The following is a 16,752-nucleotide window of genomic DNA, read 5'->3' on the forward strand; positions in this document are numbered from 1 at the left end:
TTTTTACTTTAAATGGCAGCTCTCTTTTGAGCAGGTAGTGACCTTCTATAAGCTGAGGTAGTTTGGTACCTGCTTCCTGTTGTGTAGAGCAGGAAGAGGAAGTTCTAAAAGTTCAAATATTGCTTCCATGGTAACAACAAATGGCATTTGTAACAAGGACTTGTGGGTTCATGCCTTATAACAGAGATTCCCAAACTGTGGGGCTTCCCCCTCCTTGTGTTGGCTGGGAGACCCAGACTAGAGGCCGGCCAGGAGAGAGCTATTAGATGTATTATGTATTCTCAGTTTGGGGCAATGGCACGCCTCACAGGTGGCAAAACAGTCGTTGCCCTTGAAGCCCAGGTCAATGAGAGTGGAGGTGATCCCTTATCTGCTCCCCTGATATTAATAAAAAAGTTATATAGAAAAAATGAATAGTTGATACGGTCATGTTTACATACATCTGGCGCTTTGTTGTGGATTAAGGGAGGGCCCTGCAAAAGGGAATTGTCACCTGAAAAAGTCTGGAAGCCGCTGCCTTAAAGGGAGAAACAAACAAATATTAGTTGCCTAGGTGCATGCATTAATGCTTACAGGATCTGGGTATTATTAATCAAGTATTCCCATTGTTTTGTGGAATTTTCCTCACTGACCAGGGCCTTATGGCACCCCATGTGCTATATTATACACAAGGGCCATGTTTAACCTGTCAGATATCACCTTTCATATAGTGCTTAGCGATGTGATGTAAAATATGAGGATATTAGAAGTCATCTTGGAGTGCCATGGTCAGTGTTCCCTTGAAGCTGTGCACTTGTGTGTGAAAACAAAAAATGTTGTATTTATTCTGACCTGAGCTCATAGTTAGCAAAATGTCCAGAAAATAATTTCTATGCACATGTAGCCAAGAAGGAATTAGAGGCAACAGTGGCCATGGCCTTTATAAAAGTGGTTGTCCTGCAGCCTCATTACTCTATGTGGTTATGGAACTCCCTAGTGACTTACCCTGTTATTATATTTTACAACAGTGGGGTACATAATGGAGTACATTGAGGGAAGATGTATGGCTGCTTTGCCCAGATGACTAAAATAGAGTTTTGCATTGGCTGCATTGTACATACCCACTGTGACAGGGATGGGCACGAGGGTGGAATTTGTGCACTGAGTGTGCATGGGATTGGCAGAATTTCTCCTGCCATGTGTTCTGGATTTATAAAATCTATCTATCTTGTAATGTGGCCTGGGGTATTTAGGGTCTGAATAGCCTGCCGGAGCATTGGAAGAAAACTGGTGGGCCACACCAGCCCTAGCGCATAGGCAGGCATTGGCAGTCATAGGCAGGCATTGCAGCAGTGAACGATAGGGGGGGTAGATTGTGTTGACAATAATAGCAGTGCTAACTATTGGTGCTGGAAATCATTGTGGTGGTGTTTAAGGTTATTTGGTGGGCCCTGGTCAGGGCTCCCCTGTCTGTTATGTATGAAACTGGCACTACATCTATTCTGCAAGGTGTTCTGGGTTATTATACTGATATATATATATGAAGGCATCTGTGCAGAAAATGTCTTTAATTTGCTTCCACATAGAAAAATGATTGCTTTACATAAATGTATTATTCTGATTTCATTTGCATGCTTTACAGGGCAAAAACTAATCTGCACTTGCATTAGCATTTTTATTTGATGTATCATTAGCAGAAATGAAAGGAGCGTATGGGAGTGTATCGGTATCACTTTTTGAAGTGGACTGGCAGCACTCGATTGCTAGGGGGAGCAATGTGGGTGAACCCCCCTCCTATTCCCTATTCACCCATTGTAAGTGGCAGTTCCGGTAAGTACAGGGCTAGCTGCGTCTCCTGAGACAGCACTCGTGATTGGCCACAGGATATTTCCATCTGGCGCTCAGTTCTTTAGGAATGAGCAAATTCCTGCGTCCCCCCAAGAGACATGAAAGATCAGTCATTTAACTAGATGTTACTGGGCCCCACAGCAGATTCATTTTAGGGCCCCCAAAATGTGCAGAAATTTTACTACCATGTAATGAAATTGCTCATTAATAGGGCCTCAGAGCCCCCTTTGTGGGTTATTCTGTAGGTCAGGGGCGGCCAGACCTTTCTCATCGGTGATCCACCGATGACCGGGGAATGCAGAAGTGCAGCGTGATTGTGTAGGTACGCGACGCAGTGTACTTATGCATTCACACAGCACTTCCGCATCCCCGTCTTCATTACGGTCCACCAGAAATCCACGGGGATCGACTGGTGGACCGCAATCAACGTATTGGCCACCCCTGCTGTAGGTAATTCAAAATGGTATTCCGTATCCACACGTAGTGTTATAAAAGCTCTTGATTGGCTGCCCGTTCTCAATGAGATATTGTAGAGTAGCTATGCGAATATTACAGAATTCAGGGCTGCTTGTACTTTAGGTATTTTCATGCTTTATTTATATAGCACCAACACACACACACGGTGCCTGAGAGAATTTACTTTAGCATGCCTTTGGTACTTTGCGGTGTGTACGCATCAACTCATTTGGTGCCAGCGACTCTCTCTGGGTTTCAGGGTGGAATCTCTCACTTCAGATTCTGTGGGCTGCAGCTTCTCGGCAAGTTGTTTGCAATATATCACAAGCGCTCTACATTCAACAAGTCCCTGTCTCTCTCCCACCCCCACTGATTTGTTTTTTCCATTTGCCTCTGCGTTCCCTGTCCCAGGGCTCAGCATGCAATGGCCTACTTCTCTCTTTCCCACAGCACTTGTTACTAATATTAGTCCCAAAAGCAGATAAGGGCAACTGGAGTTTTCTCAAAATATCACTTGATTGGGAACCTAGGGATCATTTATAGATGCAAGTGCAATGCCCTAAATCGGGTGCAAATGTAAACATGCATTAATGCTATTCAGAAAGGCACTTGAGTCCACTCTGGCTCATTTGCAACTTGTGGCGCTCTGTGGACGCTAATAATGATATTATTATTAAAGATATTAAATAAAAATGCTGTTTTTAACTCTGCACAGCAGAATTAAGACCATTACAATGGAAGTGCAGGGAGAAAAAATGCGTTGCAACTTGCATGTAATTTAGCAAGCCGGATAGGAATTTGCTCATTCATCTTCATGGCAGTCTCCTGTAGGTCGGAGGCACTCTCCAGCCCACCAAGTGTTGCTTGAAAATGTGACAAAGTTGGCAATCAATCAGGTGACAGGAACTCCCTGAATCGCCCATGTGTCATTGCCTTTATCCCCCCTTGAAAGCTAATAAGGTTACAGGTATGGGACCCATTATCCAGAATGCTCGGGACCAAGGGTATTCCGGATAAGGGGTCTTTCCGTAATTTGGAACTCCATACCTTAAGTCTACTAAAAAATCAATAAAACATTAATTAAACCAAATAGGATTGTTTTGCATCCAATAAGGATTAATTATATCTTAGTTGGGATCAATTAAAAGGTTCTGTTTTATTTCTACATAGAAAAAGGAAATCAGTTTTAAAATTTTGAATTATTTGATTAAAATTGAGTCTAAGGGAGACGGGCTTTCCGTAATTCGGAGCTTTCTGGATAACGGGTTTCTGGATAAGGGGTCCGATACCTGTACCAGTATTAACAGGGGTAACAATCAAAGAAGCCAACTTGGCAGCAGCTGGTGTGGCCCAGGTATACGGAGGGCCCATGAGGGGCCATGACTTGATGCACAATTTCATTAAATGTGAAGGAGGCAGGAACCTAAAAACATCTTGCTGTGAGGCCCAGTAACGTCTGTGCCAGTGGGTACAAGTGAGTTTCCCAGCTGAGAGTGCCAATGTCCTAAAATGGAAACAATTAATCAGCGCACCACAAGGAATGCCTGTAACTGCCGAAAGGGAATACTGTCCATTTAGAATGTCAGGCCGGCTGCTCCTGGAGAGCAAACAAGTACAAAGCGTTTATAGCTGTGTTTCCCAAACAAACAGGGCAGTAGTAGTGTAAATGCACATTGCTCTTCGCACTTATTTAGTGATAAGGCAGCTATTTATAATCTGCAGCTCTTGTGCTCTTGTCGGCTAGGACTCTTCAGCCAGAAATGGAGCAGGCAGCACACTTTGTGGCTGCTGTAGGGATTGGAGCTTTGAGGGACAACCAAGGCCCCCAGCTGTGGGGCTCAGAGTACTGAGGTCCCCCAGCTTGACTGCAAGTGTGGCCAATACATATCTATGTGGCTTGGGGGGTCCAGTCATTTTAGGTGTGCCTCTGCCAGGCAGCATTTGGATAGCAGAGAATACAGGAATTTGGAGCTTTCAACAGCAGAATGGCACTTTACACTTTCTTGCATGCATGTTTAAGCAGTTGTGGCATATGGCAACATAGTGCCTATACTGACAAAATCACTATCTGGCACACATTATCGATACTTGTATGAGCAAAGGTGGCAATACATCATGCCCGATTTAGTTGAGCATTTGGCCCACATTGGAGGCCAGTTGTGACAGTCTTGCAACCCTATTGGATTTTAGTAAATCAGCATGCACAGAGCCCTGGGGGTTCTAACGGCCAATCCTCCAATTCACAGAGAGCCGACTTGAAATGCAGGTATGTGAGAGTGATGGGCATTTAAAAACCAGCTGGACTGGAACCGAGAAGCCAGAACTGGAAATCCGCTTGTCCAGCACCGGTGGCAAGGATGACCAGGAAACGGAAGAAGCTGCACTCCTCTATACTTCCTATATAATTCCATCACTTTTGGCTATGCACATAAATAATATTGCACAAAATGTCGCCATTTATCCTCCAAAATTTGTTGAATTACAGGCATGGGACTTATTATCCAGAATGCTTGAGACCTTGGGTTTTCTGGATAAGAGGTAGTTCCATAATTTGGGTCACCATACCTTAATTCTACTAAAAATCATTTAAACATTAAATAAACCCAACAGGATTGTTTTGCCTCCAATAAGGATTAATTATACCTTAGTTGGGATTGAGGACAAGGTACTGTTTTGTTACTACAGAAAAAAAGGAGATCATTTTTAAAAATTCAAATTATTTGATTATAATGGAGTCTATGAGAGATGGCCTTCCCATAATTTAGAGCTTTCTGGATAACAGGTTTCTGGTTAACTCATCCCGTACCTGTACTATTCTGTATCATGCATAACATCTTACTCCACCTGCTATGTCCACTACCAGACAGTGTCAGACTGGCCTACTGGGATACCAGGAAAACTCCCAGCGGGTCCAAGTGTCAGTGGGCCCTCCTGCTGCTACCATTTGCTTTATTTCCTCATTATTCCATATTTCTGTATGGGAACAAAGAGGCAAAATATGTTGCAGATGGATGGATAGATTATGGTATGTCAAAACTAGAGGAAATAAAGGTATGGAGAGTTGGTCTATGGTCTAAGTGCTCAGACTTCGTCCCCCTGAGTTCTACTTTTGGCTCCTCCCCCAAGACGCAGCGTACGTACGCATTCCCATTAGACGCACCGCACTTCCACATCCCCCAACTTAGAAATTCATGGGGGATCGACAGGTGGACCGCGATCAACTTATTGGCCACCCCTGGTCTAAGCTTTTCTGATAGGCCCCTGGCATCCCAGTCTGACATTTTGTTCAACTCATTTACTTATGCACCTCTGGTGAAACTGGGAATGAAATTGCGAAATGCGTGGAGATGTCAGGTTGAGTACTATTCAAAGGGCTTCTGTATGTGGCAATTTGTAAAGCTGCTGCCAGCATTCATACACTTAAAAAATGCTTAACGTTAGCAGAGAGAACAATTCACCAGTGTTACTGTTATACTTTAAAAAAGCAGAATTTTTTTTTTTTTTTAAAAACTACAAGTGTAAGTGCTTATTATATAGGGTGCTGTTAGTGAGGAAGGGTGCCCTCCTTCGGTTTGGCTGTAGTTTCCCATGCCTGCGTTGAGAGAGACAAGTAGGCCTCCTGCCATTCTCATCTATCAATGGGTGGAAAAGTTAAAATCTTGATATGTAAAGAGCTTTTTGGATTTGTATCAGGGTTTGTCTGGGCTCAAATGTTCACTGTGTGTGTGTGTGGGAGACTTGGTGGGGGTGCGTAGGGTAATCTGCCTCCTCCTTGGGACGTTAAGTAACATTTTGCTAGAGATGGTTCTCTGTGCATCCCCCTCAAGGCAGAAAAAGAGGAGTTTGATCTCCCCCATCGCTTCCTCTCTCTGGCAGACAGCTAAGAAACAATAAACAGCCAAGCAGTGTATGCCTTAAAAGGCCGCAGTTCAGGGAGCAGCCTGTGCTTTCACATGAGAAGAATCCAGCCAGGCTGCTGGGATCCTTATAAGGCTAAATTCCCAAACACACAAGAAGCAACATTCAACTGGAAAGAAGGCTGAAAAAGATCTGCACCAGACGCCATCTAGTGGCGAACATGGGGAATTAAGCAAACTCACAAATTAGAATTAAAAAATAAAAATGATGACAGTTTCTGACTGATTTTTTTTTTATTTATAGTATTCCTTTCATGAAGGAGACCTCGGAAAGTGCTGCTAACACTAAGAAAGTCTGAACAGTAAAATTTATATTAATGACTGATGCAGAATAGTATATTGGTAACTGCCATTCAGTCCTGGATTGGGACTCAAAATAGGCTCCGGCATTTCAAGTACACAGAGGCCCAAACAGCCCCCCACCAGCCCAATAAATAGTGACTGTCTATGGCACCACAGCCCCCCACCAGCCCAATAAATAGTGACTGTATATGGCACCACAGCCCCCCACCAGCCCAATAAATAGTAACTGTCTATGGCACCACAGCCCCCCACCAGCCCAATAAATAGTAACTGTCTATGGCACCACAGCCCCCCACCAGCCCAATAAATAGTAACTGTCTATGGCACCACAGCCCCCACCAGCCCAATAAATAGTGACTGTCTATGGCACCACAGCCCCCCACCAGCCCAATAAATAGTGACTGTCTATGGCACCACAGCCCCCCACCAGCCCAATAAATAGTGACTGTCTATGGCACCACAGCCCCCACCAGCCCAATAAATAGTAACTGTCTATGGCACCACAGCCCCCCACCAGCCCAATAAATAGTGACTGTCTATGGCACCACAGCCCCCCACCAGCCCAATAAATAGTGACTGTATATGGCACCACAGCCCCCCACCAGCCCAATAAATAGTGACTGTCTATGGCACCACAGCCCCCCACCAGCCCAATAAATAGTGACTGTCTATGGCACCACAGCCCCCCACCAGCCCAATAAATAGTGAGTGTCTATGGCACCTTACAGCAGCCCCCCTGGCATTTGCCAGAATCCACAGATTGCCAATCCAGGCCTGTTGCCAGTTAGAATGCAATTCCATGCCATTTCATCCATTCATTTTTCTTGTCAGGTTCTGTCTTATTAAGAAAAAATAATATATATATATATATATATATATATACTAAACAGCCCCATATATATATATTGAACAAGCCCCAACAAGAGATAAACTGTTCTGCTCAAAACCGAACAGATGGTAACCCTACTCCCTGTACCTAAACCTAAATCTGCTCAACCTGTTCAACAGGGTTGGGGGCCTCCATGTCTTTTACCTCCCAGGTTTTACCCTTGTGATTGGCAACCAGGAACATTTGCATTGGAAGCAGATCCATGGTCCTGACCCATTTTATATGATCCTGCTGGCCAACCACTGGGAACCTTAGAATGGAATTAACCATGCCAAATATGGAACTAATTGTATCTACTTCTCAATTATTATTATTTTTTTTATAGCTACCCCCCCCCCCCCCCCCCACTTCCTACATGCTCAGTCACTTGCAGTGGTGCCATGGGATTGGGGAGAACCCTACAGCAGACCCTGTGTCTTGGCCCCCTCTGCCCCTGCTGTATGGTAGTTATACTGCTGTTTGGGATGCCATATTATGCCTTTACATACCTCCCAACATTTACAAATAGTAAACAGGGACAAAAAGAAATGCTGCAGTGACTTGTGACCCACTTTGTGACCACACCCCCTAAATGCCACACCCCTTTTGCAGATTATATAAAGTTTGAACACATTTCTGAGGGTTTTGGGATATTGGTTTTTGTGTTATTAAAGGTGAAATTGCCCTTTTAGCTGCAAGTCTCAGTTCCCCCAAGAGACCTGTTTAGCTTATTAGTTACAATTGTATCTAAGTGCAGGGGTTGAGTATACTGGCCTCTGCCAAAAGCTACTTATCTAATTGAGTTTGAGAAACTTTGTATGTTTTTGGGATTCAGTGCAGGAGATCAAAGGGAAATGTGGGACTTTTAAATAAGAATCCGGGACTGCGGGAAGTTGTTAAAATCGGAACTGTCCTGCAAAAATCGGCACATTTGTGAGGTACTCATTTAAAGTCAGATGCCCATAAACTACACAGGTAAAACTCATATGAATTTAATGCGTCATACATGCCTAAAATAAGGGCATAACTAGAGTGCCAAATAACATCCTTTGTCTCAAAGTGTGCAGATAGCATCTTTCTCTTAACCATCCTAAGACCTTTCTCATAAAGGATAAGTAAACCTTTAAAATAAGTTGATATACCTGGAATCCTACTGAGGGGAAAGCAATACCGCGAACTAGGAGCAAAAAACATATGTAACAATGAAAATTAAGTTAGAATAAATCAACGGGAGCGCAACGGCTGTGCGACCTATCAGGTTTTTGTTCTTCTTTCTTTTTCTTCTTTAATTATTAATATGACTTAATTTTCCTATTGAATGTTATTGTTTCCCCGTCCCATCCACATGTGATGACATAACAGAAGACTAATAGTAACTGTTCCAGAATGGTAGCATACTATATCGAAAATCCCAACAAAGCGGACTCTACATGACTAAACTGGTTTCCCTATGTAGTCTTCAGAACTACTTTTCCCAGCGACTGGAAGGAGACAGCAGGGGACATACAGTCTATGGTCTTGCTACCAATAACACAACAGGTACCCAGAGAGGACTATCTGGGGCCTGAATGGATGCATTATGTTACACGTGTTTTCTTTCTCTACCCCCCTTTATTTTGTGAATAAAACTGAAAAAATGTCTATGTTTATAAATAAAGAATATACAAAAAAAAATAAGTTGATATAAAATTGATGAGTGCGCTATTCTAAGCACTTCTGTAATTTACATTCATTATTATTATTTTTTTTTTAATTCCAATATATTAGGGTTAAAATACTGTTAATATAAATGCATTTTGTTACAACAGCACCACCTGCAGGTCACTTTCTGAATATGAAGTAGTTGAGAATGTTGTGGAGGAAGTTGTCAGGAGAAAGAAAGACTGATCTGATGTTCTTCTGGTTGGTAAAAACATTGGAAACCTCATATTACTTTTCTCCCATTTTTTACTTATGTCAGGGACATAAGTAATCCAACCACGGAAAGATGACATTGCTGGCAATTCAAAAGTCACAGATGAAGAGAGATAGATACCTCTGGTGATGAGAAGAAGGTGGGAGTTACCTGAATTTTTGAAAAGCATCAGCTATGACCCTTACTGAGCATGCTCACTGAGCTTTACTAACGTCAACCCTTAAGCTGGCCATACACGGTCAGGTTTTAGTCTTCTTCTCCGAATGTTCCGATGTCGGTCGTATGTTTAAATGCAATAATCTAAGACTAACGTTCAGACTGAAATTGTAGGATACAGCCCTAAAAATAACAAATGGGAGGATGTTCTGAGCATGAAATAGTTGGCAGGCACCAATCGTAGGAAAGTGACTTTCATCGTAGGCCCCCAAGGATATGTGTCCGATACACAGTAAATGCAGTTTTTATCATTATCAGACTAAAATTTTCTTACCTGTCCGACTGACTAAACGACCAATCACCATGGTACAAAAATTATTGGAATATAATTGTGAGCGCATACGCGGTTTCCTATGATTTTATCAGTGCGTGTATAGCCAGCTTTACAACTGATGTATTACTTGCTGCTGAGAGATCTACCAGTAATGTAGCAAACTGTAGGTAGCCTGGCCTAACTGAGCTGCTGCTGGGAATCACAACTGAGAGGAAAATGAAGCACAGTCAGTACAGTCATTAGTTCTGTGGAACTATTCAAAAACAATTGACAATGAAAAATGTTTGGAAAGTGAGCTTCCCCTTTAATTCCCAGACGTACATAACTACCTCTCTTCTTCTTTGTGAGTTATTACCACACACTATAACTAAGATCCTGTACAAGAGAGTTGTCAACTTCAGTCTTCACCACTGCTCTTTGGGGGCCCTGCTTTCTGCTTTGGTGCCCATATGGAAGCTATCCTACCTAGAGTATGATAAGGCTGATAGTTTGCAATACTAAAAAGTGGTGTGTAGTATGAACTGCCCTACCCTGCCTGTGTGTGCCATACTCTGCCTGCCCTATGCTGCCAGTGTGCACTATACTCTGCATGCCCTACCCTGCCTATGTGCGTGCCATACTCTGCCTGCCCTATGCTGCCTGTGTGTGCCATACTCTGCCTGCCCTACCCTGCCTATGTGCGTGCCATACTCTGCCTGCCCTATGCTGCCTGTGTGTGCCATACTCTGCCTGCCCTACCCTGCCTATGTGCGTGCCATACTCTGCCTGCCCTATGCTGCCTGTGTGTGCCATACTCTGCATGCCCTACCCTGCCTATGTGCGTGCCATACTCTGCCTGCCCTATGCTGCCTGTGTGTGCCATACTCTGCCTGCCCTACCCTGCCTATGTGTGTGCCATACTCTGCATGCCCTACCCTGCCTGTGTGTGTCATGCTCTGCCTGCCCTACCCTGCCTGTGTGTGCCATGCTCTGCCTGCCCTACCCTGCCTGCAGGGCCGGAACTAGGGGTAGGCAGAAGAGGCAGCTGCCTAGGGCGCAACGATTGGGGGGCGTCAGACAGGAGCCTCTCCTGCCTACCCCTAGTACGCGATCAGCAGTTGTGCGCAGCACTGCTTTGCATCGCACACCACGCCGGGATGCAGGTGCAGGGGCGAGGTAGCTGACCGGGTTGCCTAGGGCGCCCGGTCGGCTCGGCCTGCCCCTGCCTGCATGTGTGTGCCATACTCTGCCTGCCCTATGTTGCCTGTGTGTGCCATACTCTGCCTGCCCTATGCTGCCTATGTGTGCCATACTCTGCCTGTCCTATGCTGCCTGTGTGTGCCATACTCTGCCTGCCCTATGCTGCCTGCGTGTGCCATACTCTGCCTGCCCTATGCTGCCTGTGTCTGCCATACTCTGCCTGCCCTACCCTGCCTGTGTCTGCCATACTCTGCCTGCCCTACCCTGCCTGTGTCTGCCATACTCTGCCTGCCCTACCCTGCCTGTGTCTGCCGTACTCTACCTTACTCTAGTTAAGCTCCATGTGTATGCAAGGTGAGATACCCTTCTTAGTTGAGCTCCATTTGTTTTCATGATGAGTTCCCCTGCTTAGCTGTGCTAATCATGTTCCTGTTCACTGTCTTGGAAATGCTGTAATACAGTAACTGTTTGATAAAGTACTAGTGCGCACCAGTCTGCATACCTTGGGAATGCGCTCCATTCTCTCTGTATACTCACAGTGATGTTGGATTAGATGCATGCGCCTTTATTTTGAAGCCAAGTCGTAAACTGTTTTTATATTGAGCCCCAGAAAAAGTAGATGTGTCCTTATAAATATAGTTATATACCCCCTGGCCCCATCTATCTGCACTCAGTATGTCATTTACAATTTTACTTTTTTTTTGGGGGGGGGGGTGAGAATTCTGTAGCTCTGAGCTGTACAATAAGCTAATAAAGGTGTCACGTGGCAAAGTGCTTTCATTTTTCAGTAACTAATGGAGATAAAGGTGCCTTTCTAGTGAATCCTAACAATACCACATCCACTCCAGATTCCTTGGCTCGGTCATACCTGCCTTTTATGGCCGTGCACATTAAAACCTAAACGCAGCCTGCATGACTTCGTACACTGGATATATAAACAGGCAGGGCAATGGGACACAGAGCAAAACTGGAACATGTAACTCTCACTATGGGAGCCAAGTGCAGTGCCGCAGCCGTTCCTTCTTTGGTCTCTGGGTCCTGTTCTGTGTCATGTTATCTCACGGGACAAAATCTCTCTTGATCCCATGCTGTTCTATACGGCATATTTATTAAACAGTGAGGCTTTTTTTTTTCTTCTAGGGGGTGATAAATGGCCAAGGACTCTTCTTGGGCTCTTTGAATCTCCAAGGGCTTTAAAGTATGGGAACCAGACCTTTCAACTGTTAGATGGACTGAGGGGCCTAAAATTTAATTATGCAAAAAAAATGTATCTTTCTGGTGTTTTGTGGGACCCTAAAAAGATTCTGCAGGGCTTGGGGCAACTCTTAATTATGTTACTGGTAGATCCGGCTGCTATACCATCTGACGGGGAAGAACAATGCTCCTGGGGTCTGCAGTGCATATATAGTACTCACTATGGACTCAACTGAACCATGTACTTTGACTTCATCAAAAGTTCAGGCCTCCCTTTACCTACTTTGGGCGCTAGGGGAGAGGGTAAGAGAACGCCCAAGCTGCGCTATGTGATTCCCATCCTAAAGTGGATGAAATACTTGCATTTAGTAGTGGTCTGCCAGGGATAGGGTTGCCACCCATCTGGTATCTGACCGGCCTAGCCAGCAAATTATATACCAGCATTATACCTGATGGGTATCTGACCGGCCTAGCCAGCAAATTATATACCAGCATTATACCTGATGGGTATCTGACCGGCCTAGCCAGCAAATTATATACCAGCATTATACCTGATGGGTATCTGACCGGCCTAGCCAGCAAATTATATACCAGCATTATACCTGATGGGTATCTGACGGCCTAGCCAGCAAATTATATACCAGCATTATACCTGATGGGTATCTGACCGGCCTAGCCAGCAAATTATATACCAGCATTATACCTGATGGGTATCTGACCGGCCTAGCCAGCAAATTATATACCAGCATTATACCTGATGGGTATCTGACCGGCCTAGCCAGCAAATTATATACCAGCATTATACCTGATGGGTATCTGACCGGCCTAGCCAGAAAATTATATACCAGCATTATACCTGATGGGTATCTGACCGGCCTAGCCAGCAAATTATATACCAGCATTATACCTGATGGGTATCTGACCGGCCTAGCCAGAAAATTATATACCAGCATTATACCTGATGGGGATCTGACCGGCCTAGCCAGAAAATTATATACCAGCATTATACCTGATGGGTATCTGACCGGCCTAGCCAGAAAATTATATACCAGCATTATACCTGATGGTAAATATGTACGGCTGGTAACCCTACATATAAATCCCCCCATTCCTGACTCTCTCTGTACCTGAACAGCCTTTTTAAACACAAACACATCTACCTTACCAATTTCTCCACCCCACATGCCTATTTCCCTGCCCAACACACCCATTTTCCTGCCCCTGCCCCATAATGTCATTGCCCACCCCCAAACTCAAAGGCCAGTATTTTAAAGAAAAAAGGTGGCAACCCTAGCCAGGGGACTGTCAGGGGAATGCTGGGTTTTACTGTCCTGTTGGTCCCTAGGCATGGGCCCAGGCATTTGTGCTTTGATAAGGAACAACCCAATGATCTAAGGTTGAAGGTTGGATTACACGTGGCTGTGACCATAAAAACTACTCGCAATAAAAGGGATGGTGGATTCTTCTACAAAGAGGCATTGACCTCAATGCAGTTATGCGGGTACTATTAAGCTTAATAATTATGGAGGCCGATATGTTTTTTTTATAATATTCAGAAGAGAGGCAGATAAAAGTCAGTTTTTTTTACACTATAAAGGAATGACGTATGTAGGATAACGGCATGGGGGAGATAAGGTAGAGAATGGGATGCACAGGTAGCTGCTCTTTATAATAGAAGTGACAGGGTCTAGCGTCTTACAGGTTGGAGTTGGGACCAAGCAGCTAGTGCAAAGACTAGGCAGGAAATAATCTAGTTTGCAGTAATCAACGGGTTAAGAGAATTCATTTCCAGGCAAAAGATCAGGGCAGGCAGCTGTCAATCATAGTCAGGAGCCAAATCAGGAAATCAGTCAATTATAGTGCACCCAGGAACACTCGGGCACTGAAGCCGGAACTTTAGTGTCTATGTATGTAACATTTCCACTTCACACGCAGATGCATCGCAATGACACCGCCATCTTTAATACTACTGGCTCATCTACTTTATCTACTACTGGCTAAATAATACTGGATAAAACACTTGGCATTTGTGGTCTTAGAGAAAATGAGTTTATTTGTGTTTTAAAAAACTCTAAAATCATGAAAATCCAAATGCTGATAAATCTGCTCCTTCTCCCCTTCTCAGTTAATATAGAGAGGCTGATAATAACTTCTTGTTCACTGTATTTGTTGCATACAGAAAGAAAGATGGACAGTCTGGCGCCCCCTTCCGGTTCAACAGCAAAACACCAGCCCTGCATAGATACAGAATAATCAAATACTGTACATAGGGGAGGATTTAAGGCCGTTTCCCCTCTCTTGTACTGCAATAGATATCTTTGTGCCCATACAGATGGCTGATTAAGGCATTGAACTGGGTCCCTAAACCCTCTCAGGTTGACTCCCACAAAGATAAATGTTCAGTTTGGGCAGCTGGCCATACACGCACCGATAATATCGGGAGAAACCTTGTTTTGTACGATACTCGGTGCGTGTATGGTGGCTACACAAGGCTACTGGTATCGCAAAAGGCTGTGGATATCGGTCGACTCGTCAATCGGCCAGGTTAAAAGATTTTGAAAAAATCTACATTCAGGGCTGAATCGGGAGAAGGAGGCAGAATTTCTATTGTTTCTACCTCCATATGTGACGATTCAGCCCTGAATGTCAGTGGAGGGTAGGAATGATGATCTTTAACTGCAAACTTGGGACCCGGACTTCTTTAAAAAATGCACCGTCCAGGGCAGAGTTTACAGCTGGCATTTTATTTATTTGGCATTGCCACCCATCTGGTATTTCACCGTTCTAACTTTATACATAAAAAATGAATACCATTTGCAAAGTTGCTTAGATTTGGCCATTCTAAAGGTTAACTTAAAGGTGAACTACTGCTTTTAAATAGAATTTCAGCTTTTCTAGTCGAGAGAACACTCTCTGTCCCCTGATGGAGTGCAACATGATGAGGAGGTGGCATCAGGAATGCCACATCAGGGTGGCAGCGAGGGTGGCAGCGAGGGTGGGGGGGGGGGCGGATTCCAAACAAACTGGGAAATATGGGTCCATAATAGACATTGACTAGGGCTACCTTCTCACTATAAGGGGCAGAATTCTCATATGGTCCATAACAGTCACTGAGGGTAACAAACTGGCACCCCTCTTTCTTAGTGAATTTGGGGTTCATTGTCCTTCCAAATATGGAAGGGCAAAAACACTAGTGAAAGAAAAAATGATATATAATATAGTCTCTCTGGGCTGGCAATTCTACTAACACAAGGGCAGAACTGAACCCAATATACAGTGAAGGGAGAGAGACCCAACTGGTGAGGTAGGTGATAGAATGGCAGGGTTGGCAAGGAGACATAACAATACAGAGACCCTTGGAGTAGAGGAGGGGGGGCATGTAATGGGTGAGCTATAGAAAGTGACAGTGAGCAGAGGCTTTACACATTATATTGGCCAGACACCGCGCAGATTAGTACAAAGAGAGTTATGGGCAATGATAATGTAAATAAGAGATGCATTATAGCTCTATTTAAGTTCAGGAGATGGGTGTGTGAGAGAGAGATGGGACTGGCGCAGGGCTTGAAACTATTTGCAACAGACAAGATGCTGGAGAAAAAGAGCAGTTATTTTTAAAGGGGCACAGGTTCTCACAAATGTCTTTGTAAATGTTTCCATTTCTTCATAAACATTCGAGAGAATTATATTACTTTTAAATACAGGATTTATTTCCATTTCATTTTCCATAAATAGGAAAGCAGGGTGAGAGGAGAGCATCTGGTTTCACAGAGCAAACGTCTCTGTTATAGTCACATTGATACAAGTGAGGGCTAATGGTCGGACTTGGCCTCCTAGGGCTCGCCAGGGAAGCTCACATCCATGGCTATGAGCTATAGATAGTGCTACATGGTATGAATACATGTATTATATAGGCCTATGGTAGGATTAAAAAGGGTTCATGGGAATTCTGCTTGGCTGGGACTTATTAGGTTCTGACCCCGCTGGAAGATTCTGTGGTTATCTGGCTGGCCAGTCTGATCCCAGAGAGCCACCTTATTGCTTAGCCCATTGAGGTCCACCAAGGAGATTTGACCTTGCTGTATATGGAGACATCTAAGGTTCTTCATAGCATGTTTGCAACTCTCACTCATGAATAAATGCAGGAAAGGAAGAAAAATCAATTTCTGAATAAGTCATATCAGATATGAGGGGAATTGGTGCACTTAGTAGTAGTCAGTAATACAGTATATGGGGCATATTTATTATAGTGTTTAAGCCAACATCACCAGTGATGTTGCTCATAGTCCATGGCTAAAGTCTAATTGCTGATTGGTCACTATGGGCAACATCACGGGTGATATTGGCTTAATCACTATAATAATTATGCCCTATACAATGTTCCCTCTAATTTCTTCTTAGTTTAAAAAACTGGTGTGCACAGTACAACATTTCACACAAAACTCTACAATTTATTGTGCACGCTGGTCGTAATATTTGTGGGCTACTGGTGGTGGAAGAGTTAACTTTAATTAGACTATTATTTGCGGCTGGATTGAGGGTGTGGGTCACTGAGTACAAACCAAACCATTGATATTATCAGCCAATCCCAAGCCATACTACCCCT

Source organism: Xenopus tropicalis, chromosome 4, assembly GCF_000004195.4.
Source record: "Xenopus tropicalis strain Nigerian chromosome 4, UCB_Xtro_10.0, whole genome shotgun sequence".
Classification (NCBI taxonomy): domain Eukaryota; kingdom Metazoa; phylum Chordata; class Amphibia; order Anura; family Pipidae; genus Xenopus; species Xenopus tropicalis.